General features: G+C 37.2%; 4 long non-coding RNA genes across 5 annotated transcripts; 3 read left to right on the forward strand and 1 right to left on the reverse strand.

The window, feature by feature from the left end:
* The first annotated feature begins 997 nt into the window (after positions 1–997).
* LOC149043914 (uncharacterized) lies at positions 998–12,316 on the forward strand. The gene is made up of 3 exons (XR_016187526.1): positions 998–1,207; positions 4,119–4,211; positions 12,121–12,316. It is a non-coding gene; the product is annotated as an uncharacterized LOC149043914 (long non-coding RNA).
* On the forward strand, positions 8,785–13,823 carry LOC149043915 (uncharacterized). 2 transcript variants are annotated; one of them, XR_016187535.1, is made up of 4 exons: positions 8,785–8,950; positions 11,832–11,870; positions 12,481–12,621; positions 12,940–13,823. It is a non-coding gene; the product is annotated as an uncharacterized LOC149043915 (long non-coding RNA). The 2 variants fall into 2 exon arrangements; XR_016187536.1 differs by lacking the exons at positions 8,785–8,950; positions 11,832–11,870 and having other exon boundaries at positions 12,345–12,621.
* LOC149043916 (uncharacterized) lies at positions 9,895–11,425 on the reverse strand. Its single transcript, XR_016187537.1, has 2 exons — positions 11,349–11,425; positions 9,895–10,091 (listed from the first exon to the last, which is right to left on the reverse strand). It is a non-coding gene; the product is annotated as an uncharacterized LOC149043916 (long non-coding RNA).
* Positions 13,824–16,441: 2,618 nt separating the features above from the next.
* On the forward strand, positions 16,442–27,510 carry LOC149043917 (uncharacterized). Its single transcript, XR_016187508.1, has 3 exons — positions 16,442–16,614; positions 24,704–24,777; positions 25,928–27,510. It is a non-coding gene; the product is annotated as an uncharacterized LOC149043917 (long non-coding RNA).
* The last annotated feature ends 103 nt before the right edge of the window (positions 27,511–27,613 follow it).

Raw genomic sequence — 27,613 nt, forward strand, 5'->3', positions numbered from 1 at the left:
TCGCGAAAGTGTCTGAAGAGGAAAGTGAAAATGAAAATCTTATCATGGCCGAATTACTTGCCACAGACGAGGGTGTCTTACCAGACCCAGCATCCATATTGAAATCGAACTGTAGTAGGAACCTCACAATATTTCCAGAGTTCACCTCTCCAGATATATGCAACTATCTTCTGGGAAAGACTGACGAGTACTCTGAAGGAACCTTAAAATCTCTTAAAAGGCTTACGGGTTATAAACTGTTCAAAGATGGACATGTTCTAGACCAGTTCCTCATGGCGTAGAACATTTACCTTTCGGAAGCGTAGTATCAGAACCATTCGTGTTACTTTTCGGTGTTGCCTGTTCCTGGCTGCAAAAGTGTGAGTGATCATGGTTTACTGAAGTCGCATCAGCACTAAAGTCCACGCAAGTCTCTATGGAGTCCTCAACATCGAGCTTTCTGGGACAAACTTTCTTGGCTTGCGGTTGCTCATCACACTGTCTCTTCCTATCGGCAAGACGCTTCGAACGCGAACTAACAGTGTTCGTAGATTTCTTTGGGTCAAAGATAGTCGGATAGCAGTCAGAACGTACACTTTTCAACCAGAAATTGAAATCTCAATGTCACTTTCCTTAAAATGTAATGAACAGATTCTTGGATCGCCGAGTGTCTTGAATTTTTATCTGCTCGCTCTTTGAAAACTTCCCACTACTTACGCTCATTGGGCCTTGTAGGAAAGCAAAAATAACTGAGATCCGGTCTTTTCTTACTCCCACTACGACAAAGAGCAATGGCACAATACTTGACCACGGTACACGCAAAAATAAACTATAATGGACCCCAAAAAACGCCGAGAATTCCCGATTTATCAAACGCAGATGGCTTTCTTTGCAGTGTTTGTGGTGGTGTGTTTGTTTTTATTATTCGCGCCGTATTCCTCGGAGCCTCGCTTCGGTGTTGGAGTTTCGTCACCAGTCTGTCACGCTGAAATTAGGCCGTTGTTTCTCAAATATTGTTGTTCAACAGTGACATCTCATTTCCATCTACATCTGCTTTTATTATGTTGGTAAAATCTGTACGTTTACACTAGACTGTTGCTCCCTAAATTTCCTGAAAGTACTGCAATGTTATGTTTACATTTATCGCACAAAGATCAAAGTGATATGCCTGAATATGAGAGTGGCAATGTGTTCTCTCTCTAGAGTGAGCAATTGGAACATGATTCAGGTGAGTAGACTTAAAATGACAAGGTCATGTTAATGTGAATTTTATGAATCTCTTCATTCATTGTTTTGATTTTTACATAGCTGAATATGTCTCTGTGAATGCCAGCCTGCACTTAAAATTTAATCCTTTACACCCAAACATCACCAGACAAATTCTCCCTACTATTCTCTAAATATTTTCTAAGGTGCTGATAAGGAGAATTTGTGTAACAATCAAGAACTTCTTAAGTTGGTGATCGTTTCCTTTATTCTTCTCATCATAAAGTTTGATCCAGGGATGATGTTGTAGGGAGAAATTAGATGCTATATATAGTCAGTCATAGGGTGAAAGGCTTTAATGAAGATGTACATGTCCATGTGAATGTTGGTCATTTCGCTGACGGTTGTTTTGCAAGCGTCTCTAGTCAGTTCCCAAATGTGTAGAAGTCAGTTTGCAAATGTTGTGACGTCGCTGTACGAAGAATGCTTTTGAACATTAGATGACCTTTTGTTTTCTTAAAATGTAGCCTTGTTTCGTTTTGATTGCATGATTATAAAACATCCTTTGGCTAGCCACACAAAGAGTTATTTCAGTTTAGTTTCCTTTACATCATAGAAGTATATTAGGCCTTTTTTCACGCAAACATTTTAGTTTTAAGGAGTTGTCCCTGAAGTAAAGAGGAGTTTTATAGGACGCTGGAGTCTTTCAGAGTTTTTTTTTTACAACTTGGACTTCATCCCCAGAGCCAAGATCAGACGTAAGTCATGATCACTAGTTGTGTTTTCTGTCGTCAGATTTTTACTTTAGCTCGTTTCCTTAGCTTAGACAGATCGTGCATTCCTTTAAGTTTTCACCACAAGTGTTGTAACGAGTCGCCTAGCCTGATTACATGATTTAGTCCAATAAACGTGTGTAAGAGTCTGCTGTCCGTCCTGTACTTCACTGTGGTTGACCTGGTGGACCCAGTTACGCTGCACCCCGTGTCTGCTGTGCTGGGAACACGCTAAAGGTTATAAACATTTCTATGTGTAGTCAGTTCACACACTTTGTAGATTTGAGATGTCAACATTTGAGCATACAAACTAACTCTCTAGCTTAAGTCATACAGTCTTGTAGTTGATTTCACTCTATCACAGCGTTTGCATGTTGCATGTACAGTGGCTGTAATATGCAAATCAATTTACTGATATGAAACAGGTCTTGCTGCTTTTGTGTTCTATCAGGAAGCTTTGCTCTTTGTAGGAAAGTCCACAACTACTGAGGCATGGGATAAAAATTCCACCATCTTGGGATGAAATATTAACATGTTTGCTAAGTGACACAGGTGAAAGTTTCAATCTCCTTTGCTTTCCATTTCTGGTTCTAGTAGTGCCTCTGGCTCCATCGCCTGCTTTGGCTACAGCAATGTTTTAATGAAGTTGCTGTAATACACAAACATATTTATTGCTTGCAATTAAAATGAAATTACATGCAGGTACATGTGGGCTGTCTGAGTGACAGATTCTGAGCAAAAAGTGACAAGTGCCATCAACTACCATTAACTTAACCAATTCATTTACATGAAAATATACCTTATTACATGCAGGGATGTGTAGGCTATCAGAGTGACACCTGCCCCTATAATTACAATTTCAAATCATTATATCAACTTCTATTAACCAAACTGATAACTTTTTCTTAAAGATAATTTCCTTCCGTCACTGATTGTCCAGCTTTTGTGAGGTTACAGGTTGAAAAGGCACAACTCCTTGCAGGACCTCCACAAGAACCAGCTTTTCATGAGGAAGAGGAAGATGTTCCTGTTGAAGCAGAAGAACTAGTCTAGGATAGAATAGGAACTAGAATAGGAATATTTCAATCATCACAATGTTTTGTTTTGTTGAAAGGTCTTTTACAGGCAGAAAAAGTGAATAGAAAATTGAACCTTACTTGTCTCTGTGTCTCAGGAATGAGGAATAAAATTAATGTAAAAATATTCATACTCATTGCCTAAAGTTAATATGTCCTCATCACAAGGTACTATATGAACAAGCAGCATGAAAATTATTAATTTTTATTTCTCAAAAGCTTTCAAATTAATGTTATTGAAATAACAGGAATCAATAAATAATCCCTTTACCACCCTCTCTAGATCATGGACTGATCCATCTTTTGATATACGACAAAGTGTATCATTCACACAAATCACACAGATTATGTATTATGAAATAATTTATCTTGATTTCATGACTTATCATCTTTGTCATTAATATGTCAAACAACAAGATTTATAAAGAAAGATCACAATATTTCCAGTTAAGTTTGGTTGTAATTCTTGGTTTAGTTATGGTTAGTTGTATCATCCTGAATGAGCACGAATTCTAGTGTGCTACACTGGACAATACGTTAGACTTTAATATTTCTTCAAGCTAAGCCAGTCAGGTCATGGTACAAAGAGCAAAGTCAGAAAAAGCGAACTATAGATGACCACATACTAATCCATGCATTTTATTAGTAGCTTTTTATATTCATGATGTCTTTAATGCAACAATTTCCTTGTTTAGACTTATACATAATGTAGATGTCATTGACACATATTATTTAAAAAAATTCCAGTGCTTACAACAGTTGTGATGTGCAGTAACACACAACCAACATGTCATATACATTTAAATGATCTGGTAGTACATTTATGGAGGTACTTGTTTAAAGGACACACTGCTTCACATGTCTGCTTAACACAGCTTCAAAGAATAGTAGTAGAATGCATATGTGCATTGTACATGTATGTTGTATATATAACAAACGCTGTGTTTGTTTTGTGTTGACAAAATTAAATACCCAACTACAGAGTGCATAGATGTTGTCATTAGAATCTTAAACATTTCATTGATACAAAATGTTATATGAATGTTATTTGAACTGATGTTGATTTTTGTCTCTGCATTTCCAGATTAGTGCTAAAATATGCAAAAGGATTATGTATCTGCTGGTGAGTATCATGCTCATGACTTTGTGTGAATTAGCCCAACAAAGTTTTAAAATGGTATGTTTGAAGTAAAATATTGATTTGATGCAAAACACCATCAGACAGCTTAAGTTTTACGATTTCCAAAGGTTGACATTCATATGTATTATTCATTGCAACGATGCTTCAAATAGATGCCTATAATGGTTTTTTTCATTGATGGTATTTTTTGATTGGCATATGTTTTAATTTGCAGTCTTTGTTGCATTCACAGAAAGCAACATTGAATATTCAAAGCGGAAATAATATCATCATGATTCAGGAAGGAATTTGGTAGTGGTAGCTTAATTATTTTTAACCACTAGCTTGTTTAACCCTTTTACTCCCATGGGTGACCAGGACAGAATTTCTCCTTACAGTATCAATAGAATATCAAGCAAACAAGTGATGAGAATAAAGAAAAATATCAGCTAGGGGATTATAAATTGATCCAATATCAAATTCTCCAAACTAACATCACAAGAACTGTATGGCAAACAGTAAGGAGAATTACAAATGAGATCTTGGGAGTTTAAGGGTTAATTAATGTCAGTAATAATTTATCTTGGTGACACAGATCTAAAGCTTGTAGCATGTAACTGACTTTGAGGTGTTTAGATATATAATTTTGATATTGTACTCTATATGCCACCTGAGTTGTATTATAACAACTGTTACTGTAATCCATAATTCCCTTCAAAGTCCAGAGTATGAACTAAGAAACTGATATGTGTATCACGTTTTCTCTGAAGCATTTCTCTTGTGATTGTGGAGTTCAATTACCTACTCTAAAATTAATGTTAATAAAAATTTCATCATCATGGATGTTGCAGTGACATGCAAAAATTATTAGATGGCTGTTTACTACTGCATTTTCTCATTCAGTTTCTTACTTCAGTCGCAAATTGATAATAGCAACAGTAACACTAATAACCACAAAAAAATTAAAGCTAAGTTAATGTTTAGAATCATTAAGTTTAAAAGTGTTAAGACACTGAACTTTATCACATGGAAGGAAAAAGATCACATCAATCAAGGGGAAAACACTAAGATTAAACCAAGTTATGCCTTCCAGTGCTTCTCTCCTGGTGTTGAGATAAGAACTTTAAGCCAGTTTGGGACTGGCAGTCAGCTGTTTTTGAAAATGCTTGTGTGCAGTGTGAACAGTGACATTTTCTTCACTGTACATGTAGCTTTTATAATTCTTCAGATATATATTTTTAAGATTTGCTTTGAATTTTTATGTTTTTACAAGATATGGCTATTAAACATCAAGAAAATCAGATCTAAAGGGGACACAATAAATCAATTGTCATTTTCCACTTTCTAATATTTGATGAGGTTTGAGAAATCCTTATTTTATTTGATTCTAAAACCTGGGATTCATGTCAGGTAAGAGTTAAGTTGACAAGATTCATACTGAGATGAGACTACATGAGTGACTTAAGGGTTGGTGTTTATCTATTGCTATGAAGCAGTCTTGGATGGATTGGATGTTGCAATTTTATGGCTTTTCAATCTGGTTTAAATCATCAGTTTGCAAAAATTTTGTCATATCATAGAATCTAATTCTGTCTGTGAAGTGTACTTTTCCAGCCAAAGACAAGGATTTACTGAAAATTAAACATGGTGTTGGTAATATTGCCAGGAACATGCTTGCATTAAATTGTATGTTAGGGAAAAATAAGAGTAAGACACTCTATGACTGTAATTGTTAAAGTGAAGAAGTAAATGTTTTTGTAAAGGATAGTCAATTGTTTATGATTATAGATAGGCATGCCTATTAATATTTTGTGTTTCCAAATCCTGATGATGTCTGTTTGAAGGGAAAATTATGTTTCAAAAGTTTGCCTGACATACAACTCCCAAATTTCATCTTACATCATGTTTGAAGCAATTTAAGATAATGATGGATTATTATGAAATCTTTATTTTGCACTGAAACTTTGAAAATTTCTTAAATTTAACAAAATTGATTCCATTTAGTTTTTAATCATCTGTTACTTTACATGAGTAAAGAAAGTCAGCTTTAATAATAACTTAATGCATGTGACTGTATACTGCAATATCCATGATGAAATTTGTGGAGAAAAACAATCTGTAGATACTTTCAAGCTTCCCTACAATTAAACCCCCCCCCTCCCCCTCCAATTTAGAAATGGTAATATCATTATCTGTTACTAGGGCGTTATAGTAAACCAATGTTGTTAAATTATCTAGTGGTATGTTACTACGTGTTACTTCAAGACAACAATTTTGTTAAAATGGAGGTTAGCAAAATACTGTTTACAGTTAGTTACATATATGTATTGAAGCCCTGATTCTTGCATGATTGTTGTAAAGGTTTTTCACAAGCATCAATGGTTGTACTGTATTTCACTCAGTACTAAATACTCAATCTTTCAAAATGTATTGATCACAATTTTAGACAGTAATTTACACTGTTAACCCCCAGAGTTTGAGCCGCTGCATGTGGTAGGGGAATATGGTACCAATTTTTATCCCTGATTGTGTTTTATTTTTTCATATCAGGCAGCAAATAAAGCAAGTCCTGCATTTGCAGTCTTTTAATTATTGTTATAACAGTGTAGTCTGATTACATATGCGCCAGCAACCGCATTTTATGTTAGTAAGTTTTTGACTATCACTAGATATAAAGGGTTTTAAAACCATTGTACTTCTTTTGTTAACACTCTCTTATTACCTATTAACTGTATAGCTTTTGATTGATATACTACTTTATATTTTTTGTCTAGCCTCACTAAAGTTTCAACTGTGTTGTTCCGGTGTCACAGCGCATTTGGACCCCCCCGCGGATTTGGACCCCCGGTCCATATCTGCTAGCGGATTTGGACCCCCCCGGTCCAAATTCGCTAGCGGATATGGACCCCCCTTCGCAGATTTGGACCTCCCTACCAAACTTTCCTTTTAAGCATCCTTTGTATCATATTTGGTAACTAATTCTATTTGCAAGCTTTTTGTCGATGTTCTTTTCAATCGCAACACAACATTCCTCAATAAAGGTAAAAGAAAAAAACAGTCATTTCGTTCCAATTCTACCGCATTTATTTTAGCGAGTCGTACAGTAAACGTAAGAATCAGATGTGAACAAACTACTGCATTCGAACTATTGAAATTGTTACGATAAATCCTTGCTTCTTCTGATGCGAATTAACATTGATACGAAACGTCATAACAATAGTGGAGACTATTGCGTCCAGTCAGAAAAATAACTCAGTCTGATTTTCTAAAATAATAACAATAAACAGTTTCTGAACAAGATCGAAGAAACTACTACTACTACAAGTCCTTCGTAAAGCCTATGATAAGTAAAAATGTTTCTATTCTAAACTATTGGAACTCTCAGCTTATTTTCAGATGCAAATCAACATTAATCAATATTAATGTCAACGTCTTAACAAAAATGGAGACTATTACATCGAACTCAATCTTATTTTCTAATTTTAATGATTATTAACTGTTGAGGGATCCAAAATAGTACCTTAACAATTACGAAGACGTCAGAGTCTGGCGATCTGCAGACAATACAGAGTCACTCGCCCTCCGGGGTAGTCTTAAATCATGTGAAACCATTCCTCGCACAACTCGCACAGAACCATGTCGTCCCAACACTCGGGCATTGAATAATGACAAAATAAATTAGTGTCACAAGTTTGTCTCCTATTGAATCTAGTGGTGTTCGACTATCGCGGAAAAGGTTCAAAAACAACCTCTCTCCAGACATCAAATTAACTCTTGTGCATTTTCCCTTGGTCAAAAGAAACATCCGACGGGATGCCAGTTCGTATGCATTAACGATACGCATGTTTTGAATGAAAAACATACTTTAGTACGCACTGGAACGTAAAGTATCATCCATTTTTACTAGAACGTTGAGGACGATGTTTTCACTCAGTTTTGTTGGGGGTCCAAATCCGCGGAGGGGGTCCAAATCTGCTAGCGTATTTGGACCGGGGGGGGTCCATATCCGCTAGCGGATTTGGACCGGGGGGTCCGTATCTGCTAGCGGATTTGGACCGGGGGGTCCAAATCTAGGGGGGTCCAAATCCGCTGGGACACCGGCAGATATTGATATTTACTGTAACTAAAAAAAATTTCGTGTGCACAACTGTCGCATATATCGATAATCTTAACTAACTCCTTGCCCTTGGTTTTCATTCTTGCACTGTGTATTAGGATACTTGTATACACCATTCACAGCTTGGCTGCTAGAGAGTGAATTCAATATTTCCTGAAACAACACATGTCGATATTCCTGTACTTTAAGAAACTTAGAAGAGGAGCAGGTCTAAAGTAAATAATTGTCAATATTTTATTAACTTACGGTAGTGAAGCAATAAATTACGTTCCAGGGATAGAAATGTTTATCAATGTATTGTTGTTGCTGCAATTTATCCGCGTTAAATGTTAATCCATCAGATGCAGTCGAAGCCAATACACGAGTTACCATTTTCCCTCCCGCAGTATCCCGCCGCGAAGGTTGAAAAAGTTCATTTCAGTAACCATGGTTATGGACACACCTCCGTCACACCTCTAGATTGCTCCAATGAGAGCCTGCATTTAGCTTTCCCAGAATGCATAAGCAACCGCTAATTCGTAACTTCAATTAAATTTCCATGTGAAGCGTAAACGCGTTGTATTTCCCCTCTTATTAGCTGTGAAAGTTCTATCTTACACTGGATATCTTGTGCCAGCCTCTCGTAGGGCGGAGTTTTTCTTACAAGTCTTCATGACCGACTTCCACTCATTCAGGAGAGGTAAGTACCAAGTAATTCGCAGCTTTGTCCGCGAGGAGGCGTATGAAAAGTATTCCATAGTTGCTTTTGTCAGTTAGCCAATCGCTCCTCGTTTCTTTTGTTACTGCCGCGTTCTGATAAAGACTGTCAACGACGAGTACAAAAATTGTTACTTAATTTATATGCTTTTGATGCTAATTTGTTTCTTAATTCTTGGACCTTACTTTTTGTAACCGTTCCATGTTTTCGCCATCCAGGGCTTCCAATAATTAAAAAAGAACAAGGTTATTGTCAGTAGAAACTCTGAGATAGCCGTTTTGAGGGGTGCTGTTGGACATTACAATGTAATACACACGTTACCCTACGAGTCAGTGTCACCGATGCATAAATCAGCCTATGTGGTGAAATGTCCATAGACATCACTAAACGTGTGTGATAGTTGATGGTTTTCAATTCTATTGAAATTTTTCCAAGCTAGTTCCAGGTGAAAGATTTAGAAGAAACGACTGAATTAGTTATCAATTATTTGCTCAAAAACTCCCACAATTCTGCGTAAACGCTTGGTTTGGCAATGGGTTATATCCTCAGCACTGGGGGCTATCCCATTTTGTAACATTTAGGAAAATGAAGTTTAATTTGCATCGCTATATAGCAAGGTAGTCTTGAAGTAAATACCACCACTGATTTGGTCCACTAAAACCATCATAACTGGTGTACTTTGTTTTGAAAGGCAGCAAATTTAAAATTTAAAAGTTAAGTCCAAGTGCAAGTTAATAAATCACTTGCTAACTTTGCTTGCTTGTGTTCTACCAATGAATATTGACCATCAGTTGTTTTTTATAAGGACCTCAGGAAAATGTTTTCTAGTATGGCGCTCAGGCCTGGTAAAAAATGTATTATTTGCAGATATAGCTAAATTTATCTGCTGCAATGACATCTATAAAATGAATGAGAGACAGTTGATCCCATTTTAATATTTTAAATAAAAATTTAAGGTGATGTGGTGAGCATGGCTACTACGTACACCCCCTTGGCCACCACCACAATGTCCCCTCTTCCTCCTCTCTGGCCTCTTCTGTTTCCTCCTCTTTCTCTTCCACAGGGAGAGGCGCACTCCTTGTAGGAGTGGCCTCTTCCTCCACAATTGAAACACTTTTTATTTCTTTGAGAAGAAAAAAAAGGAAAGAAATTAATTAGAAGTTGTAATAAGACTATGTTCTTACAAGGAGATGTTACCTGATTGACAACTATACTTACAAGATCTAAATAAATGACCCTATTACCCTAAAATTCTTATTTTTATTATCATCGATTTTTATCTTTCCAACAATGCCTGCATACTGCAGTTTTTATGTAATTGGAAAAAAAATAGTTATTGTACATGACTTGTGTATGTATTGGAAATCATGACAATGGACGTTCAAGGGGTTTTTTATTTGATCTTGAATTAAATTTCTTTGTAAACAGTCCAAAACAATCGTATAGTATCACCTTTTTTTTTTCCTTCTCACCTTTAAATCTTTGAGAAATTATCTTTATCTTGTATAAGAGAATTGCTTAAAAATGGAATATGTTTTAATACAAATAACAGGGCATGGAATTGTGTCTAATACAGGTGCCAATGCGACTAAATTTTTCACTTTGGCGACCAAATCCTGAAAATTAGTTGCCAAATTGGCGACTAGAATATTTCATCATAACCTTACCTAGAGATATAGTGAATTAAAAAGATTTGCAAAGACAAGTCCGCAGCAAACTTCCTTGTTAAGTTTGTTTCCAAAACACAGCACATGCATCTCGATCACTTGATAACTAGACAGCATCTTGGATTTAGGTGAGTTTAAACGTTACATATCATCCATCCTAGTGTTCACTTTGTAGCATGTTTAAGATCTTTTCCCTAACTTAATTTCTAGAATGATGACAATGTAAAAAATAGTTTTGTTTGTCTTTGAAAATGGCAACTAACTTTTTTTTAATTGGCTACCACTTTGAAGAATTTAGGAGCCAAGTGGCTATCAGAATTACTGTATGCTGTTAATTACTATCATTTTTGACTCGAATTGAACAACCAATTTATTTTCACAGTCCTAAGCTTACAATCATCATACCATGGAAAATGCTTGAACAACTTTTAACCTCTTTTTGTGTTGATCAAAAAACTCACTAGTTTACTGGGCTCACGCATTTATTTTGTTTTGAAGCAGTAACACTCATTTGTGCACACTTTCCATGGAATAATCTCTATTTGTTACAGATTAAGGAATATTTCTCGGAACCAATATTATTTCTAAAATTTATTTTCTTTTGCATGGGCATGATAAATTAAGATTTCTGAATACTGTGGAAAATGACATTTAAAACAAATTTTAGCTCAGCTTATTGTAATGTCAGTTGTTGTTGTTAGGTTACTACTCACTTCATTTTATTATTCCATCTCTTCCAACCTTTTCCTTTTTTCCATTTTGCTTGTCCACATCTATTTTATGAAAAAAGAATCCTTGTTTTGAACAAGTTTATTAACAACACTGCACAAGTTCTATAACTGTAAATAGAAAAGGTTTCTTTGAAGTTACAATACTGAACCAAGTGATAACAAAATATCGATGATAACAAATATCGTTTACTTTTCTGTATGTTTAACTTCTAATAAGTTGTATTGGATTGAGGACCAACTCGCCGACGTCTCTACTTGATTTTATATGTCGGCGAGTTGGCGTCGGCGAGTTGACCGTAATTCCTTTATTCTTGTCATAAGTCTGCTCGATATTCTATTGATACTGTAATGAGAAATTCTGCCTTGATCACTTATGGGAGTGAAAGGGTTAAACATTTCATTGATACAAAATGTTATGAATGCTATTATATGAACTGATGTTGATTCTTGTCTCTTCATTTCCAGATTGGTGCTAAAAGATGCCTGAAAGGACTGTATCTGCTGGTAAGTATCATGCTCATAACTTTATGTGAATTAGCCCAACAAAGATTTAAAATAGTATGTTTGAAGTGAAATATTGATTTGATGCAAAACCCCATCAGAAAGGGTAAGTTTTACGATTTCCTAAGGTTGACATTCATATGTATTATTCATTGCAACAATGCTTCAAATAGATGCCCATAATAGGTTTTTTCATTGATGGTATTTTTTGATAGACATATATTTTAATTTGCAGACTTTATTGCATTCACAGAAAGCAACATTGAATATTCAAGGCAGAAATAATATCATCATGATTCAGAAAGGAATGTGGTAGCTTAATTATTTTTAACCACCAGCTTGTTTAACCCTTTTACTCCTATGTGTGACCAAGACAGAATTTCTCCTTACAATATCAATAGAATATCAGGCAAACAAGTGATGAGAGTAAAGAAAAATATCAGGTAGGGGATCATTGATCCAATATCAAATTCTCCAAACTAACATCACAAGAACTGTATGGCAAACAGTAAAGAGAATTACAAATGAGATCTTGGGAGTTACAGGGTTAATTAATGTGTGCCGAAAATTTAAGTAAAATCGGCCAAATTTTGCCTATATTAAATGAAAACAGGTTGCTATGGTGGAGTTCAACAAGCACACCCTTTGCAATCAACTGAGAACTTTGATTTCAATTTGCAAAAGGCCCAAATTTTTTCCAGCAAAGCAAGAATCACAAGAGAAGACTTCAAACCTTACTGAACAACTGATAGAGGTAAGTGTTTAAATCCGAATTGTTTTAGACACCTTTTGAGGTGCTATTAATATGTCAAGATCGGCCGTTATGCGACTCCATTTTGAATTTCGGAAGTATTGAATTTTAAGCAAAACAGTCTGTAAATGACTGGAGGGCTTTAGTTTTGGTTCCAAAGAGTGCGGTAACACCTTTATTTATCTAAATTAGTACTTGAGGAACTAAATTACTCTAGATTTACATACATAGTACTCATTCTTAGTCAATGAACCGATACATTGCAAGTGAAAAGGCAGGAGATTTACTTGTTTGCTTTTCGTTTTAAATTTCTCTCTTTAGGTTTGGGAGCTTTCTGGGCTCGTGGCAATGTGGTGGTTAACAAGGATTTGACGTAATCTCATGTCCTTTTTCTTCACATGGTCAAAATGCTGGGACTGGGTGTCGAAGGAGTGTTGAAGGAGTGTAGTCCTTCAATCCTTTGTTCACCATGGAATCCATTGTTGAAGATAAGGGCAAACATGTTCTTCTAGCATATGGAGCCTTGGTGTGATCATCATGTCTGGGAATTTTTCCCTAATGAACCGAAGAAAATTTGTGATGTCTTCCTCTGCAACAAGAAAAGGTGGAACAGACTTAAGACATGATCTCACTATTGAATTCATGTTTTTCATAAAAGTGAGGTTCTTTCTTCCACTTACCTAGCTTATCAATCTTGCCATTATTGAGATAGTCAGCACTTTCATAGACTAAGTGGCAAGCAGCAAATAACATGAAAACTTGTTTAAATTTAACACTAATTTCTCTTGCTTGAGAAAGAAAGGAAGGACAGCTCCTCTGTTTTTTGTCACCACAGTATTGCATAGTTAAATGATATTGTGTTCCTACCAAAAAAGAAACCTGCAACAGTTTAATAGAATTTTGTGAGTCAACAATTTCCTTCTCTAAGGGTAGGATTTGTGTTACCTTGCTGCAAGTGTGTACATGGTTACCAGTTAATGATTTTCCATGGTAAGCTTGTCTCTTGACATTCATTTTCTTGAAAACCTCATCCAAATGAACTGATAATGGTCCATTGACTTTCTCAAAGGCAGCCAATTCCATTTGTTCATCCAAAAGCTTTTCCTATAATGTTGAGATAATACTTTTTAAATCTTGCTGTTGTTAGTTTGTTAAATTCATTTTAGCTAGTGTAATGTTATAAATAAATGATCTGTAAAACAAAATCATACCTTCTTCAACTGAAAAATTAAGATGGGTTTGAAATGTGTGCGATGGAATTGGAGGATCGTACAGCTGTTATACTGGAAAACACAAATATATTATTGCTACCTCCTCCTTTGCATTTCCAAGGAGTTTGTCTATCTCAGGATTCATCAAACAGTTGTGAAGTCCAGGAACACAAACCTGAAATAGAGAACCATTTAGTTAGGTGTCCTTTATGTCCCTCTTCAAAGCAATAAAATAAACTCTTCTAAGGGCTGAAAATGGATTATCTTATCTTTTGTTTTGAAATGAATGTCTTTATTTTCAACTTAAAAAAATATTTTATTACCTGGCCACCTGTTTTGAGGAGAATAGTTGCCCCATCCTGAGACTGTGAAAGGAACTGTCGAATGATGAACAATCCAACTTCCTCCTTTAGGGATGAATAAACTTCCTCCTTTAGGGATGAGTAAACTTCCTCCTTTAGGGATGAATAAACTTCCTTTGGGCTGGTTAGTAGTTGATAAACTGACAGTTTTTCCCCACTTCAATTCATTGTAACATAAGATATGTAGTTTTATCTTATGATGGAATAAAGACCAAAGACCAAAGACCAAAGACCAAAGACCACTGGTTGTTGTTGTGCTAGTGGTGGTTGTAAGTTCTGCTTGTATTGATAGTACATTTACCTGTTCTGGTCCCTTTTCCTCTGCTGCAGGTATGGGTTTCACTGGGACAAGGGGGGATGGTTTTACTGAAACTGATCTTTGGGAAGGGGTCAAGATGTGTGTGGGTGTTGTTGTAGGGCTTTGAATGCAATATTCTTGATGTTGAGGTAGTTGGTGAAGTTGTACTGTGTGTTTACAAGTAGGACATTGAAAATCTAACTCTGAAAGTATAGTGCGAAGAACAAAAGGGGCTGGCTCAATGAACTTGTTAGGATTTACAGTGACAGTTCAGCACACCGGGCAAAGGGATCTACACATTTTAAAAGAAAGTGACCAACAACTAGCACAAAATATGTGTGGAGTTCAGCATTTTGTCTGGACTGGTTGATCAAGTACCTCTTTTTAAATTGGGCACATATACTCATGCTTGTTTTCACCAAACTGTTCTGGATAAAGAGGTTCTGATCCTCTAAAGCTTTGTAGATTCATTACCTCCTCAGAGAATGAGAGTGTGGCTGGATCAGGTTGGAAGCTTAAAGTGCCAGACATTCCTTCAACATTTCCACTTGTTCCTTGGGTCTGCCGAGTCCTCTCTTGGTTTTATTCCAGGTTTAATCTTCTTCCCACTAGGTCTATTTTGATCTTTAAAGAAACTGCAGATCTTACAGTTGCCAGTGCGTTTGTGTGGAGGCTACACATTGCAAGCAAGGCGTGTGCCTCCTCTTAAAGCAAGCTTGTAGCACTTGTGGCAGAACTTGAGAGGGCACATGCCAAGATCATCTTTACGAACTTTGACGTCAAAGGCTGTGAAAATAATCTCCATCTTATCATCGCAAAGAAAGCTGTTCTCACACTTATCTTTTGCCTTCAGGTCTTTAATCGCTCTCCACAAATTCGGCAAAGTTTTCCAATATTTGTTGATGTTCAGAGAGACCAAAATTAGCCATCTGAATGTAATAATTGAAACGAGTTCTAAACTAAACTTGGACTAAGCAAAGCAGTTCTAAATTGACTCAAGATATGTTCCGAAGTTCCTTTTTCCGACCTTTTATTTCTTCAGAAGGGTATACCCTTAGGGTTTGTACCTTCTTTCAGGAAGGGGTGCGGGAATATTTGAATTTTTGTGTTACTGCGTGTAGTTCGTTCCATTTGAAGGGGGAGGGAATATTTGCTATAAACCATGTTGATCATGGCCAAGAACAACGATTTAACTACCAGATCAAAACACAAATAGTAACATGTAATTGGAGGGTATATTATCCCTGATCGTGACTGAAATGTTGACCGAAAGAAACGTCTTGTCCCTGCTTTCACTATTTCCTGTAGCTTCCCGTGACAGATCGATGACGTACACTTTTCGGGAAGGAAATCACACGCACTTAGTGCACCTTTCTTGCACATAACAGAAGGCCATGGACATTTTAGCACTTTGTCATACATCGTGTATTCTTTGTTTAGCCCATGGGTAAGCATGATTGCATTAAGAGGATAAATCCGCGTAGTTCATGGGCATTAGTTCGAGGTCAAAGAGGAGATGGACGCCATATTTACTATTTCGGTGATGAAGTGTAATCGCAGACTACACCGCGCAAAACAATTCGGATTAAAACGTTAAGGTATAGAAACTAACGGCAAAGGTGAGACGTAAAGCCAGAGTCGTTCCTTTATTGAAAGAAAAATTCGAATCAATCAGAATCTTGCCTGAAAATGAGAAGACCTCAAAAAGACGATAAGTCATCTTGCGTCAAAACAAGATGCCATTAAGCCGTCGTATAGTTAACTATCCCGCAAATGCAATCTTTTCTAGGAGAACATTAACCAGGGAAGCAAAACACAATGTCTGCACATAAGTTAGCTATTTCCTCGGGCTTTGCGCATATACTTTTTGCGACCTAGTTATCAGTGGGCTCTTTCTTGTCGAGCCGTTAAGCGTATATTTTCAGCGGTTTCAAATTGAAAATGTCAATCTGACATGCGCGAACTAAATTTCCACCTACGGGCGTTTTGAAACAGCCGTGTAGAAAGAGTTGAGTGTGTGTCTCATGTGACCAGTTATCGGATAAATCCTTAATAATGAATTTATTCCGTGCTACTTTAGTTCTTTGGCTAATCGCTATTTTGCGCCAAGTTTCAGGAGAAGCAGGTAAGAGTTCGCATCAGACGACTGAAGGGTGTTTCAGTTCGAGAATTAACCTTTTAATTAAGTTCAGCAAGCAGTTAAGTACGACAAGTGCTGCCGCGCTATACGACTGAAAGCCACTCAAACTGCCGAGCCAAACAAAATTTATAAAAAACATGTTATGCATTTTTTCGTGATTGTGCTCCCACGGGGTGTTACCACAATTAATTGCTACTTGGCTTCGGTAAATCCTGGACTTTGTGCGACTTTAGCCAAGCGCGTTAAGTAAGCTACCCGTGTTAAATGAGAGAAGTAGAATGTTATTGAAGCGATTGGGTTGCATTTCTTCTCTCCGTTTATCACTGGAAGGCTAGGGTAGAGAGCCTTTCATGAATCGATGCTATAACTGTTGTGCACTTTAGACGATGGGCTTTGACTAAAAACTCGATCTTTAAGAAAGGCGTTTCAATTGATACTTCCACCTTTCTCAACTTTAATTAGGGGAATTTAAATATGATGCGAATCTGGAGCTTAATGAGATCGAAGGACCAACGTAAATGACCTATTTTTGAGGCAGCATCAACTTCCTCTACTTCTTATGTTTCATATGTCTGGATACAGACCAGATATTTTTGGGCTGTTATGTATTTCGCTTCAAAACAACTTCAACTGGATTTCGTCCAAGTGATTAATATCAAACTGAAATACAGCTTCGGTCACGTAATATGTAGATTTAGCCAAGCTTAAAAGCGGAGCTCTTTTAGTCACATGCAGTATATAATGTCGGTATCGGTTGCAATTATTAGTTTTTTGAATTTTTTTTTTTGAAATCTTTGCTTTTATTACAAAACACAATTCTACAAAACATTACTTACAATGCAAGACGCATTACGCTACACTTCTTACAGAACAATATTAACGATACTTACAATGTAGGTTACTCATGCTAGCAATACAGTATTAACTATGGTTAGTTACAAAAAATATAATTACTTGCAATACGGGCTACTTACACTACTAATAATAAAATACTCTACTTACATTACTTCCTGAATATACAGTTACTTATAATACATTATACGGTATATTGACTTTGAGGGGGCAGGAGTGCTTCTCAATAAAACATATAATTAAGACAAATTTTCAAGATTATTAGATTAATGAGTAGCTTACTGATAAAATCCTGAAAGGAGATGGCCAAGCTATTTAACTTGGCTGAATAAATGTAATGGCGCATAATTAAGGCGGTGTAGTTGAATTTCCGTATTATTGTTGTGTCGTGGGAGCTTGCAGTAATACCGAACAAGGTCTCCTCTGTGGTAAGAGAGATTTGGCACGCATTCACTTAGTCGAACCAGTTCAAGACCTTTTGGGTAAACATTCTGGTAAACATACATTCGATAAAAGAGTGCCTAATTGAATCTCTATTTCCGTAGTATACACATTCATCGTCCGCCTTGATACCAAACCTGAATAGTTAACCAATATATCTTTGTTATTAAACAACATTAACTCCTGCTTTTGATTGTACGAGTAAAGAGTTTTTAATTCGTTGAAGAATTCTAGTATCTTCTTACAGATGAATGGGATATCATTAAAGTAATTCGTGTCGTAGTTGCACCTTAGTAGAAAGTGTAACCCTCCCTTACTTCTGAAATAATGCTTTGGAATAATACACCAATCATTATTGTCCGAAATCCATAACAGTCCCGGGATCCAGTTGAGTTTTAGGGCTTTTAACATAACATCAAAATCGGTCATGCGTATGCCACCGTTGTCTAAATCTAGGTAAAGGCCTGATCTTTTTATCTTATTTTTTTTGCTTTTCCAGAGGAACTTGAAAGATTTTGTTCTTCCAATTTCCACAATTCCCATGGGAACATCCAGATTAGAGGCCGAGTAGATAAGTTGCGAGATACCCAAGGTTTTAGGACTTGTTTACATGGAGGTGGGGAACCCCAGGTAGGCGAGGAAACCCGCCTAGCTGTGGTCGTAAAATAGAACGGGTTCACGTGCAATCTTACAACCCCGGGGTGCTGGGGTGAGGTTTCTTGCGGTTGCTGTCGCGCTTGCAATTAAGGAGTTGGAGCAGAGGCGTCCCAAACTCACATTTCGGAAAAAAACGAAAGATTAATTCTCGGACACATATGTATTTATTCATGAAAGCGTCACGCGTTGTGTTACGCGGTGTTTGGCTTCGCGAGAAACCGTTGAATTAATACGTTATACGGAATAGTTTGGGAAACCAAATATGGTCGATTTACAACGCTAAATATTCCGAAATGTGAACATTTTACATTCCTTGTGTGTCTGTTGCGGTTTCTGGCGATTTTTGCCATGAGACGGCTAGAAACTGTACAAAGTTTTAAAACATACATGTTTCGCTTTTGAGCTTTTTGCCATGAACGCAACCCCGGCCAGGCGGGTTACCACACCTTGAGACGTTTACATGGCAAATTGTCACCTCGGCTGACAGGGTTACCCTACCTGGTAGACCGGGCAACCTGCTTAGGCGGGTCACCCCACCTATCATGTAAACGTGATCAAAATAAAATGAGAAATTATATGGAAAGGCGTGTTACCCCACCTAGGAGGGTTACCTTACCTACCTGGGGTCCCCCACCTCCATGTTAACATGGCTCTTCCAAATATCGTCAAATCCCGTGAAGTCCACATATCCAGCTTAGTTTGCAACTTTTGGATCTTTTTGTCGAAGTTGAGCTCGTTATTCTCCTTAATATTGTACGAAAAATATATCCCCAAATATCTTAACAGGGCTGTGGAACCATTTTAAATCCAGAGGCTTATTTCTATTACTTTCCCATTTCCCCAACCCAAGCGCCGTTTTCTTTACATTTAGGAACAGACCAGCAATTCCTCCGAAATCCCCAACAATTTTCGAGGCCATTTCTAAAGATTCTATGTCCGCATTGAATAGAGTAGGATCATCATCGGCTCGTTCTGAATATGTTTCTTGTAAAATATAAATGTTTGCTTTATGATCTCTTAGGTATGAAAAAAATACACCTCCTCTTGATTTGAACTCTGATTCCCCGAACGTTCAATGATATAAGACGTCAAATTTGGACAAACTACCCGTATACATATTATTCGATAGAAAAGATACAAAAACTCACTAAAGTATAAACAATCCATACAACGCACACAAACAAATACACACAACAGCAAAAGAGAGAGCAACTAAACCTTTTTGGAAGTAGGATAAAGAGATAAGTCACAGATCCAGACAGACTAAGTCCGTCCCCTCTCCCAAAATACTTCTTAGCAGGCTACAGGTTTTCGAGGTCCTCCAATTCGATGACTTTTCAATTGTATTCTATTGAGCGTGACTGATAATTTCGATTGGGAAAATGAGCCAAAATTAAAGGAGAAGGTAAACGACTTCGACTTAAGACATCCCCAATCGATGAGAACAGTGATTTAGTAGAACAACACACACAATCGTATGGGCTTCTCTTATATCTTCTCTTGAAGTTGCCAGGTATGACTGCTTGCTCCATTGTTTTCCCTAGCGTTTCAACCTCCTTTGATAAGCGTCGACTATTAATAAAAAAATATCTTTAACTCGTGTTTAAAGCTGTTTTATGATTGTCCTCTGGCTGGAAATACACTACTTCTCTTTGAGATGTTTTCTGTTATTTAATTTGATAACCTCTGCTGGAACTCAATATAATGTCAGTGTCTTTAAACCAACTATCCACGATCTTCACAACTCTAACAATTGAAATACGAAATTTTTCTATCATGTTTCTTGCGCAGGAAACGTTTGATTTAAAGGAAGACAAGCTAGAACTAGAATATCATAATTAAAACTTGATGATGAAGAGAGACTTAGGATTTGTTCATGAAGATATTTGTAGAAACCTAGAAATAATACCAGGATTTCATTTGTACATTACAGAAATCAATTAAGAACATCGATCAGGTTTTTTTCTCTAGTTTTAAAGTTAAGTTGATGTTGTTATTGGCCATACTAATGAGGTTGAAAAGTTTTAGATGGTATTCTCTTATGTTTCCAAACAAACGATTTTTATGGAAGGTGGAGTTGTGGCAACATATTAACATGAAACACAACAACAAATTTTATTGATCTGTAAAAAATTCTAATTTGACCGTCTACTGGCAAATACTTGCAATATATTTCAACCCAACCATTTTCCAAAACTTGTAGACGCCATTACGAAATAACTAGTCAGGGAATTGGAAATCCAGAATAAGGTAACAAGATTGAGGGGTGTACATGTGTATGTGGAAATAGGCTCGGTTGTATGTGTCATTCATTTGCTAATCGCCCCAGTTGCCAAAGTTTGGATGAGGTTGGGCTGTCAGGGCAAAGGTCTGAGGATTTTAGGAGGCCAGCAGATTTGGGAAATATTTACAGGGGAAGAAACTTTCCTAAACCTTGAAACTATCGTTGTACAAAGCCATACTTGTGCTTGGTAACTCATTCTTATTCTGATAAACTAATTTTAGGAAGGATACAATATTTTATTACATAAAATTGATGCATAGGCTTTGCACAGAACTTTGCCGTGCTTTTTATTCACGCTTGGCGTTATGTGATGATGATCGCCATAAAAATTTTAACAGACGGTCCTTCTTCTGTACTAGTCTTGATTGAGAAGAGTCGAGCACGGCGCCGTGTTGACCCAATTTAGTTTATTTACATTTCATGTCTATAAAAACCTACAAAAGTGCTTCTCTGAAAAACATAAATTTTCCACGGGAGGCCATTATTTTAGTGGAAACTGCACCGATTTCAGACTGTTACCTGTCTGACCACTATAAAGTGCTGTGTAACCTGGTGCTGCGTAAGCCTGCGTTTTCAGTAAAGGAAGTATCATACAGGAAAGTAAAAGCTATTGATATCAATGCTTTCAGGAAAGATCTACAGCAATCTGACTTATTGTGTTGCGAGGCACCACGGGAACTGGACGATCTTGTTTCCTGCTATAATTCCATTTTTTCTGGTCTCTTGGATAAGTACGCTCCTACTGTCATGAAAACCATTACCGTGCGGCCACGCGAACCCTGGTTTAATGATACCATCAAGGCAGCAAAGAGAGACGGCCGCAAATGTGAGTGCATCTGGAGAGCCAGTGGCCTTGAATCAGATAGATGGACATTTACTAGAGCGAAAATCATGTAATTGAACGGGCAAGGAGAGATTATTACGCGAACTTCATTAATCATGAGAATAGTACTGACCAGCGAAGTCTTTTTAATGCAGTCAACCGTCTCTTTGGGGATCTGGTGACGAACTCTATCCGCCTTAACGAGCTAATGAATTCGGTCTTTTTTTTCTTCGAAAGATCAGGAACATCCATCGTGAGCTAGATCCTTCAGTTGCAGGAGTGGAGTCAGTGAGGAAGCTTATTGCGAGTGCACCCACAAAGTCGTGTGCAATTAATTCTCTTCCTATCAGTGTTGTTTGGGAGTGTTTGGATGAACTGTCACCCGCTATATCGTCCAGTGTAAATCTCTCCCTCGAGCAGGGCCATTTCCCTGATGCGTGGAAAGGGGCGCTAGTCAAGCCCAAGCTTAATAAATCTAATCTGGAACTTGATCAGAAGAATAATCGACCTTTAAGTAACCTTCAATTCTAGTCTAAGCTTGCAGAGAAAGTAGATGCCCAACAAGCAGTTTCTCATGTTATGGCATGCGGGCTTTTCCCTGAGCTGCGATCGGCTTATCAGCAGTTCCACAGCACCGAGACGACGTTACTTCGTATTCATAATGACATCTTACTTAAAATGAACAAAGAACATGTAACGTTATTTGTCTTCCCCTGACTTGAGCTCTGCATTTGATACGATCGAACATACGGTATTGCTTCGGGGTCTTGAGGATAAGTTTGTATTTTGTAGAACTGCAGTGGAGTGGGTTCGTTCGTATCTGTCGGGTAGACTCCAACAGGTTGTAATAGACGGTGCAACTTTTGGCAAGTTTGACATCGGCTTTGGTGTACCGCAAGGTTCCTGCCTCGGTCCATTATTGTTTTCCATCTGCAGGAGTCAATTGTGCGACATTGTCAGTCAACACTTACCCATAGTGCATTGCTATGCCGACGACACCCAGCTTCATCTTGCTTTTCGACCGGGTGATCGTGCCACTCAAGATTCGGCTGTTGGTACGATGGAGGCTTGTATACGTGATGTACGGGAGTGGATGATCAAATATAAGCTCATGATCAACGACGATAAGTCTGAGTTTGTTCTTATTAGTACTCAAGTGAAGTTGAAGAAGGTCGATATTGACAACTTGGCTGTAGGAGAGTCTTGTATATCCCCCAGTACAGAGGCAATTAGAAACTTGGGTGCGTGGTTTGATGCCAACTTTACAATCAGCACGCATATAACAAAAACTTGCAAAGCATGTTTCTTTTACCTCCATAATATCAGCAGAAAATGAGAAAATTCTTAACTCAAGAAATCACGGAGAATTTGATACATGCGTTCGTTAAGAGCCGCCTCGACTATTATAATTCTCTTCTGTATGGATTACGTAATTGTCTTATATCTAAAATGCAACGCGTTCAAAATGCTGCCGCAAGACTGGTATTTAGAGCGCCCAGATGTTGTGACATTACCCCATTGTTAACGGAACTTCATTGGTTAAATATTAAGCATAGAATTAACTTTAAGGTAATCCTGTAACCTATAGGTCTATCTATGGAACAGCAGCAGAATATATCAAGAATTTAGTCTCTCTTAAACAGAACTCCAAATATGGACTATGATCTAATAACACAATCCTACTAACACCATTAGCTATAAGAACCTTGCCAACTCATGGTGACCGTGCGTTTGCTGTTGCTACCCCTCGCCTCTGGAACTCTTTGCCAATAGAGATAAGAGAGGAGCAGAGTCTTAATACTTCCAAGTAAAAGCTCAAGACTCATCTTTCTAGGATCGCATCTATGAAATAGCATTTTACATTTTACAACTTTTACTAACTATTTTATAATTTTTAGCTTAGCACAGTTTTGTATTTATTTGTTTTTTGATAGTTTAAGATTGTCAAGCGCATTTTAAAAACGTATGTTGAATTTGCGCTATATAAATAAGTGTATTATTATTATTAGCATTATAGTTGCCATGTTGTGACCTCACGTGGTTATCAAATCTGATAACCATCCCGGACTGATAGTTTACAAACTCAAAAATTTCGGCAGGTCGAATTTAACACTTTTGCCTGAAGCTTTTCAATCTTAATGCAGAATCTGAAAGTAAAATGTTCTGTGAAATCAGGCCAATTTGTGGGTCAAGAAAAGACAATTTTTTTCACATCATAATTAAAAAAAACAAACGGCTCAAAGAGTTTGTTTTCTGACTAAATGACAGCCAAATCACACAGGAACACGAAGATTGTGTGAGGTGACAGCGCTTTAAAACTCGGCTGCTGTGACTGAGAAGGCCTGCCACTAAAGGCATCGAAGGGATATCCGAGAAAGCTCTTAGTTGTTCACTCAAAGTGCGGCCTGTGTAATTTCTGAGGCTTGCTTCCTTGTGATGTCACCTGAGATTGCCTTTATGAGCGTGATAGACCACAGCACGGTGGCAGTCGCTCTGACACCGTTATGATGGGAATAAATTTTAACAGCTATTTAAGTTTGGTTGTATTTTTCATCATTCCTTTTTTGGTTCTGTTTTGTTTTTGAACACGAAACTATTTATACTATACGAGTGTTAATTGTGTTTGAGTTTTTATTACCGTGCGTAATCTTACAATCTAACTGAGCTTTAAACCTTTAATAACTCTGACAGTCCATTAAGTTTTTTCTTTGGTGATTTTCTCCTCTGTTCGCGCTATGACGATGTTAATTACTGCGCTTGGCATGTTTACAAACCTTTGTTTGGTTCTTTTATGGCTACTTGCCGGCTCCCTTGTTCCGAAATTTACTTTCAGTTAAACCAAAAAGCTACAGCGAAGTCCGAGCCGATGGGCGGAAATTGTACAAATAGGCAGATGGCGCGACAGCCTTGGCTCAGCTCCGTGTTTTGTTCTCTGATAAAACAAACTCTTCCAACCAATCATAGTGGGCGTTATACCAGAACTTTGTCATAAAAAAGTTTATGACATTCCTTTGCAGAGACTCTTATTGAGGAACCAGGATCAGATCTTTGGTACTGGACTATTTTTAAAGAAAGTAGTGGAGGAGCAGGGGTGAGTTACTTGATTTTGATAGGCCATGTCGTAAAAACCATTCTTACGTGTATTATTAAACATTACCTTTGTCGCTATCAAGTACATCTATGCATATTTTGTAATAGTAGTCCCCGCTTACCAAGGAAATCAAGGTAGAGGTTAAAAAAAAATTGGAAAATGAAGCAAGCAATGGGCGGTTGAAATCCAAATAAATGTGAGCAGGAAGGTTTTGTGAGAGAAAATATGAGCCTAGAGAAACCAGAAAATGCACAGGTGATGTTCAGTATATGGTCTAAAACGTTTGTTTCTCAAGCCTCTACGTTACTTAAACCAATGATAATTTCCCATGGATTTGGTCCAGGCATGTACTGTATTTTTAGTTGAGATGAGACACATCTTATATGCAAAAATATGAAGCTGAAGAAAAAATAGTCACCTAGAATGAGAGAGTTTTGACTTACCTTAGGACCTAAAATCATATCAATCAAGAAGCAAAGGAGCAACGTTTTCCTATATTTGTCATGTTATTGGAAAGAAATATTTTATAAGAGCAAACTTTTTTCATGTTTTCATACTCTCATCTAAACACTCGATTTCCTTTTCAGATCTGTTATGTCAATTTTTCAAAAAACTAACACTTGAACTAATTTTTTAGGATGAACTTGATTAAACTTATTTTTAAACATTAGTTATATAAATTAGATAACTAATGTTTTTTCCCTCTTCATCTTGCACAATTTCAGTATCCTTCTTCCCATCCTCCAATAAACTAGGACTTCCCATGACCTTACTTGGCATTTCAATAACGGAGAGCCAATTATAAGTCAGTGACAATCAGAAGTATTCATCATTCCAAAGAGATCAAAGCCTAAATGTATGAAACAGTCAAGTTTTTGGTACTGATATCGCATGAAAAAGCACGCACGCTGTAAAATAATGCCATTTGGAGTTTATTATAATATGTAATTTGATAATTATATTTTATTATTATAGAATTATTGATTCATGTTGAACACAGTTAAAGTATCAGCCCATCTGATAATGCTCCATACTTATGTGGCACATGTGCAGAAATTTCCAGTATAGTGTACTTACAGACCGCCACTTTTGAAGTGAATACTTTACTCTTTCACGATTGACCAATAATTGGATTTTTATTCTCTTACAGTGGAGTCATCCTTCAACTCAAGCGCCTTTCTACACAGTCTGTGATATTTATGGCACGATTGAGGAACCAAAGAACTGGTTAATGACAGAGTTCATTAACATCAAGAATGCTACACGACTCGACATTGAAGTGGCCTATATCCTCTATAACTGCTAACGTGGGGCCATTCTGCAGAACGAACTTCTCTCTGTATTCTTATCATACTGATTACGAGTTTCATTCAGACCCAAGACGACTAAATTTCCACAAAGAAACTGTTATAACTCCCAAAACTCTACCTGCACCTGGGAAGCGCACCAGAGAAACATTTTATGGGTCAATATTGACAAAAGCAAAGGGAATTTATTTAGCATTACTAGACCAAGGAGCCTGCTTGACAATAAGAAAGTTTGTTGTGAGATATCATTTCTGCTCTAAAACGGTCGCTTCCAAAATGGTTAGATTTTCAAGAACAGTTGCCCCAGCAAATGAAAGCAATTTAACCAAACAAGAAGGAAAATGTACAGATCCTAACTCGATTACGAAAAACAACAAAACGTTATTTGGCGTGTGCCTTAGTAATGGGGAGTGGAACATTACAGATAACTCGACCTGCCTTTGCAATTATGGTTTTGAGTTGACAAATGGATCTTTCAACTGCAAAGGTTAGTGCTGCGCTTAAAATCTGGATTTGCCTCCGAAGCGTTGGGTCCAAAACAGATATTTAATCATTCAAATGGTTAAACATCTAAATGACCACAACATTTGTTCATCGTTTGATAAAAAGCTTATAGAAGCTTCGATCCATAACTTACATGAAAATGGACTGTTTGGTCATACTTCACATGTTCGTATAAATTCAATCGGTGGACGTGGATAAATAAATAGTCAAGGACATAGGAACCGAAAACGAAGACCCAAGGACAAAGAACCCCTTTTTGCAAAGTACCATTTTGCAAAGTACCGTTTCTTTTTGCTTTGTCTTGGTTTTTTCGCAGATGGATATATTAATCTATTGGCTCCGTTACATTCAAAATCTCTGATCACAAATCAGCACCGGACTGATTTACTCTTAGGAGCAGTGCAACTGTGCAGGGAGATAAGTTGAATTTCGACTGGGCTACTAAGAAAATGCAAAACTTACTAAATCCTGATCAATAATATATAAATCCTGCCCCTTCCCCCCCCCCCTCCCTCCATTTGTCAATTTTTATTGGTCTATTCTTCATTTCCTTTTTTGATTTTGCAAAAATACGGGGTATTGATTTTCGGGTCTTCGTTTTCGGGTCTTCGTATTTAGGTCTGATAGCCCCAGGTTAGGGGTTATATTAAATTTACGGACGCATGTTGTTCAAAAACCTGAATGATAGTCATTATGAGAGTCATAAGGAGTGAAGACAAAAAGAGTTTTCTGGGTAACCAAGCCTCCGGTGATGACTATTGCCAAGGTTATCAAAATGTGTCTCAGATTCTGTCAATGACAATAGCCATGTGCATGGAAGGAATTTTTTGCCTTGTAAAGCAAGTTAGAGGGTCATTACTTTAATGTTTTCTAAAAAGGAAAATATCAGTTGATATTCTCTTGGTTGTGAAGGAAAGGCATGTTGATGAAATTTCACATTGTTTCATTTTAGAGTGTCAGAGAGGCTTCTATAAGGATTCTGTTAGTAATGCAATATGCGTGCCTTGTCCTGCAAATTCAGCATC

Source organism: Pocillopora damicornis, chromosome 6 (assembly GCF_964200805.1).
Source record: "Pocillopora damicornis chromosome 6, jaPocDami1.2, whole genome shotgun sequence".
Taxonomy (NCBI): domain Eukaryota; kingdom Metazoa; phylum Cnidaria; class Anthozoa; order Scleractinia; family Pocilloporidae; genus Pocillopora; species Pocillopora damicornis.